This window comes from Palaemon carinicauda, chromosome 40, assembly GCF_036898095.1.
Source record: "Palaemon carinicauda isolate YSFRI2023 chromosome 40, ASM3689809v2, whole genome shotgun sequence".
NCBI lineage: Eukaryota > Metazoa > Arthropoda > Malacostraca > Decapoda > Palaemonidae > Palaemon > Palaemon carinicauda.
In genome coordinates this window covers 8,967,920-8,972,919 of record NC_090764.1, presented here as the reverse complement: position 1 = coordinate 8,972,919, position 5,000 = coordinate 8,967,920, and the positions used below count along the sequence as shown (strand labels likewise).

Genomic DNA, 5,000 nt, shown 5'->3' with positions numbered 1-5,000 from the left:
TATTAACTTCAAAGAAAAATTATCATAAGTACTCCAAGGGGTATTAACCTTAAAGAAAAATTGTTATAAGTACTCCAAGTGGTATTAACCTTAAAGAAAAATTGTTATAAGTACTCCAAGTGGTTTTAACCTTAAAGAAAAATTGTTATAAGTACTCGAAGTGGTATTAACTTATAGGAAAAATTGTCATAAGTACTCCAAGTGGTATTAACTTATAGGAAAAATCGTCATAAGTACTCCAAGTGGTATTAACCTTAAAGAAAAATTGTTATAAGTACTCCAAGTGGTATTAACTTATAGGAAAAATAGTCATAAGTACTCCAAGTGGTATTAACCTTTAAAGAAAAATTGTTATAAGTACTCGAAGTGGTATTAACTTATAGGAGAAATCGTCATAAGTACTCCAAGTGGTATTAACCTTAAAGAAAATTTTTTATAAGTACTCCAAGTGGTATTAACTTATAGGAAAAATAGTCATAAGTACTCCAAGTGATATTAACCTTAAAGAAAAATTGTCATAAGTACTCCAAGTGGTATTAACTTATAGGAAAAAATCGTCATAAGTACTCCCGTTAATATTGTATTTTCAAATTAATGTTGCTGTAATTGATGTGAATAAGCTTTGCTGTGCTCAAATAGTTGAAAAAAAAAAATATTTAGAAAAAAGTGCATATTGAATATGAGAAATATTTCAAACCCAGATCTAATTTTTTTTTTCAAATTGAGTGATACTAAATATTATATTTAAAAATATAATATTCAGCAACACTCAAACTGAAATTAATTAGATTTGAATTTGAAATATTTCTCAAATTCAAATATGCACCTTTTTCTTTAGTTACCGTGTATATATCTTATTATTGCGTGTTAAAATGTTGTAATGACAACAAATCAAATTCATATAATTATTATCAGAAGTAAATCGCAGTCATATAATGTCATTACGAATTAAATTTTTTATTCATGGTCTGTTAAAATTTATGAATCATTTTTGTTAATCTGAATGGTTATGCTTCCCATATTTGATTTTATATATATACATACATATATATATATATATATATATATATATATATATATATATATATATATATATATATATATAAATTATATATATATAAATATATATATATATATATATATATATATATATATATATATATATATATATATATATATATATATATATATAGCATTATATTTTTATTACCAGTTTTTTAGCTTTGTAGAATTCTAATCTGCCATTTTCAATTGTTTCACAATTAAAAATCATAAATCTTGTGATGGTTGTTTTTCGGCCAGTTAATGAATGAACATGTAGTGTGGAGTCATGCTTTCTAGACACTATATCTCTAGGGTTAACCAATTTTGTTTTCCCAATCAAAGTTTTATTTTTTTTTTCCAATCAAAGTTTTTTTTTTTTTTTTCCTCGATCTTTATTAATTTTTCTTTCATGCTCCTAGTCCGTTTATTTTTAGTATACGTTTTAATATGGTATTGTTCCAAATGATTATCCCATGTTGGCTTCACGTTTAAATTTGTTTCTCTGCTTCTGCTGTGATGTCCTTCAGTCTGCAATGTCCTTCTTAGATCTTAAATTTTCAATATCGAATATAGTCAGTTGTTTTTTAATCTCTAACAGGGATTCTTTATTTCTCTCTATTTTCAATTATAGACTGCAGTACCCCTGGTAAGTTGCCTAGAATATTTTAGGTTTTTATATACTACTTGTTTGTTGTGTTCATCACAGAATGTTTCCTAGTGCAATTGACCTAGTTGTTTCTGAATTAAACATCAAAGGGCTTAATTAGCTGACTGAAGAGTTCCTGCTCCTTCTCAGAATTATGAATTCATTTTATGCCACATGTGGTTTTGACTGGCCTCCCTTCAACATCATAGATTGAGCGTTCCTAGGAGTGTTTCGAAAATAGACAGTTTTCATCACCCCCTCATTTAGAGATAACCATCTCTAATTAACTTCTAGTTTCAGTCATTATATAAACGCTACAGAGAATCACATCCTTATTTCACTATTTTTATCAAATTTTCAATTTCACTATCGACTTCCTTTTGTGCATTGCATTTTCATTATCTCTCCATATTTCCAAGTCTTCCTTCTACAGTGATGACATAGCTATGGCAGTTGACTGGTAACCTTCAATTACAATGCATTACTGGAGTCAGTGGCACACAGGCCTGTGCCAATCGCCTCGAGAGTAACGTAGTCCAATCCAATTTTTCCTAGCTCCAATAAGCATTTCAAAATTGCCTGTCAGTCAATCCGAGACAATATCTGATTCCAGCATCTGTAGGTTTCCTGAGTCATTGTTGATGGAAACAAAGACAATGATATGTTGATTCGGATAAGGATCTCGTCTTTACTGTTGTATTTTTTTTTAATTTTTATGATTGGAGGGAATACTTCCATCATATTCGGGAAGTCACTCGAATATGTCAACGTGTATTTGCAAGTGATGTGGCATTCGAGCCCCCTATACGATAGTTTTGAAGTCAATGATTATTATCTAAGTTGTTTTCTAACCTTTTTTTGTGTTCTATTTGAGGCGAAGTTAAGACCTGGGCAATAATGAGTATGCAGTTATGCCCAATTTTTAAACTATTTCATTTATCTCTCCATGTATTCCTGAATGAGATATCTGTTACTGTTATTCACTAGTTTTAATTGTTTCAAAAAGTATTTCATTGAGATTTATTTCATTGCTGTAAGGGTCATCGACACATTACCATATAAAAAATAACAATGAAATTGTGAATCTGGTATACAGCATGATTGTCAGTTAACTAGAGGCCTGCCCAGAGAAAAGAATTAAGAGTCATATATGGTTAAAACAATAGATTAATCACATCGACTTCTTGTAAGTGTCAATGTTAAGATCTATAAATCCAATTCCCCCCCCTCTCTCTCTCTCTCTCTCTCTCTCTCTCTCTCTCTCTCTCTCTCTCTCTCTCTCTCTCTCTCTCTCTCTCTCTCTCTCTCTCTCTCTTTATATATATATATATATATATATATATATATATATATGTACATATATATATATATATATATATATATATATATATATATATGTGTGTGTGTGTGTGTGTGTGTGTATACATATATACAGTATATATATGTATATATATATATATGTGTGTGTGTGTATACATATATACAGTATATATATGTATATATATATATATATATATATATATATATATATATATATATATATATATATATATATGTGTGTGTGTGTGTGTGTGTGTGTGTGTGTGTGTGTGTGGTGTATCTTGTCGATCAGAACACAATAACAGGACCAAAGCTTAAGAAGACTTTATAAAGAAATGTATTGAAATATTCATCATACTTTAAAACGATTTTCCTTTTCCAGTGGAGGCAATATTTCTGTATTGCCTTTCCGAAGTCTCTCTAGTGACACTTTATTGCATCTTATTCTTCTTTGATGACCCTCCATCAAACACCGGATTCTGTTCGCCACTTTAATGGACTGAGAATGATTCATAGAAGACATGACTGCCTTTCTGGATTATAGCTATTTGCCTTCGTCTTCACTGTAATAGGATTGGTAGTATATGCTTTAGAATTATAAGAAGTGAAGCAGTATGTAGAGATTGAAAAGGAAATATTTTCAACCCTCCATTTAAAGGGCAATCTTCCTTTATGAACGTGTTTTTTTTTTTTTTTTTTTTTTTGGGGGGGGGGCGGGGTAAATACGGTTGCCTTCTTTTTGAAGAACTTTGCTTTGGCTTAGATTGGGTTAATCTTCTATTAATGGGATTTTTCCCATTTTTCTATGGGGTAAGTACAGTTGCCTTCTTTTTTGAGGGACTTGTGACGGCGCCGAGTAAGGGTGTGAACTCAAAGGCAGATTGGAAACGACTGAGTTATATTATTGTGGAACACTCTCCTTATATACAAAACCTCAAGGCAACAGGACATAACAAGTTCACAAGACAGACAATATTACAGAGGAAAAACCAGACATGAATTTTCATGTTCGTTTTAGTGCGAGGGAAGAGCAAAGATACAAGCATAATATATACAAAAGGAATTATGTACAATTGTGTGAAACACGGTTGGTACAGACTTTGCTTCGCCTTTGGAGTAATCTTCTATTAACGTGTTTTTTCCCATTTTTGTATTGGGTAAATACGGTTGCCTTCGTTTTGAAGGACTTTGCTTTGGCTTAGTTTGGGGTAATTTTCTTCTATTAACGTGGGTTTTTTTTCCATTTTGTATGGGGGTAAGCACGGTTGCTTTCTTTTGAAAGACTGTTTTGGATTTGGGGTAGACCGTAGTCGTAGTCCCGATCCTGGCCATGCAAACCATGTCTCTAGTATATGGTTAAATAATTTGAAATTTTGATTGGAGATACAAATAAGTTGTATTCAATAAAGACTCGGGTGATATGTAGATCTACAATTTTCTCCAATTTTGCGCTATTTTGGAAAAACTTTTGTAACTGCTATTATTATTATTATTATTATTATTATTATTATTATTATTATTATTATTATTATTATTATCAATTGCTAAGATACAACCTTAGTTGGAAAGGCAGGATGCTATAAGCCCAGGGGTTCCAACAAGGAAAATAGCCCAGTAAGGAAAGGAAACAAGGAGAAATCAAATATTTTAAGAACTGTAACATTAAACTAAATATCTCCTATATAAACTATAAAAACCTTAACAAAATAAGAGGAAAAGAAATACTGTAAGATAGAATAGTGTGCCCGAGTGTACCCTCAAGCAAGAGAACTCTAACCCAAGACAGTGGAAGACCATGGCACAGAGGCTATGGCACTACCCAAATGTCCTTTTCTATCGGGAGAAATGATTTTTTATTTCGGATATTTGTAATATCCTTTTTATAGTCCATTTCATTATATACAAATTTCATAGTTCTATTCTCTCTCTCTCTCTCTCTCTCTCTCTCTCTCTCTCTCTCTCTCTCTCTCTCTCTCTCGTCTCTCTCTCT

The 5,000-nt window shown here is 31.1% G+C and overlaps 1 protein-coding gene across 1 annotated transcript in view; it reads right to left on the bottom strand.

Annotated features, from left to right (window-relative positions):
* LOC137631967 (uncharacterized) overlaps nt 1-5,000 on the bottom strand; it is a 171,540-nt gene that overhangs the window by 12,859 nt on the left and 153,681 nt on the right. The gene's annotated exons all lie outside the window — the stretch shown is intronic.